Below are 501 nucleotides of genomic sequence, written 5' to 3' on the forward strand. Positions count from 1 at the left end.
TGGCCTACTTATACAGAAGCCTTTTCTTTAAGTTGGAGTAGGGTAATAACTCTTAATAAAACAAATGATTCATAGTACACAAATACACAGTAAATTGTGTTGAATTAGTAATTATTTTATGGATAACAAAAGTTCCAGTTGAGTAAAATACTTTTACAAGCTGTAGTCATGTTGTAATTGTTCTTTATAATAACTACACATAAATATTATTCATGGTGCCAAATCATAACGTTAACTATCTCAAACAAAATTATTTGAGTTGCGCATGCGTCACTTTGCGACAAGTAGCATACAAGATGCTAACAAGAGACTTCTGTAATTTTACAAGTTGGTTCACTGCTGGCTACAAGTTAGCATCAAACACAACAAAGGCTGTCAGTTGAATGGCGTTTTGAGCTAACGTTAGCAGTCAAACAACAATATATAGCTAAAACATTTTTGAAATAACTGCTAGCTTAGCTACAAGCTAGCAATTAAACACAACAAAGGCTGTCAGTTGAA

This window comes from Etheostoma spectabile, chromosome 13 (assembly GCF_008692095.1).
Source record: "Etheostoma spectabile isolate EspeVRDwgs_2016 chromosome 13, UIUC_Espe_1.0, whole genome shotgun sequence".
Lineage (NCBI taxonomy): Eukaryota > Metazoa > Chordata > Actinopteri > Perciformes > Percidae > Etheostoma > Etheostoma spectabile.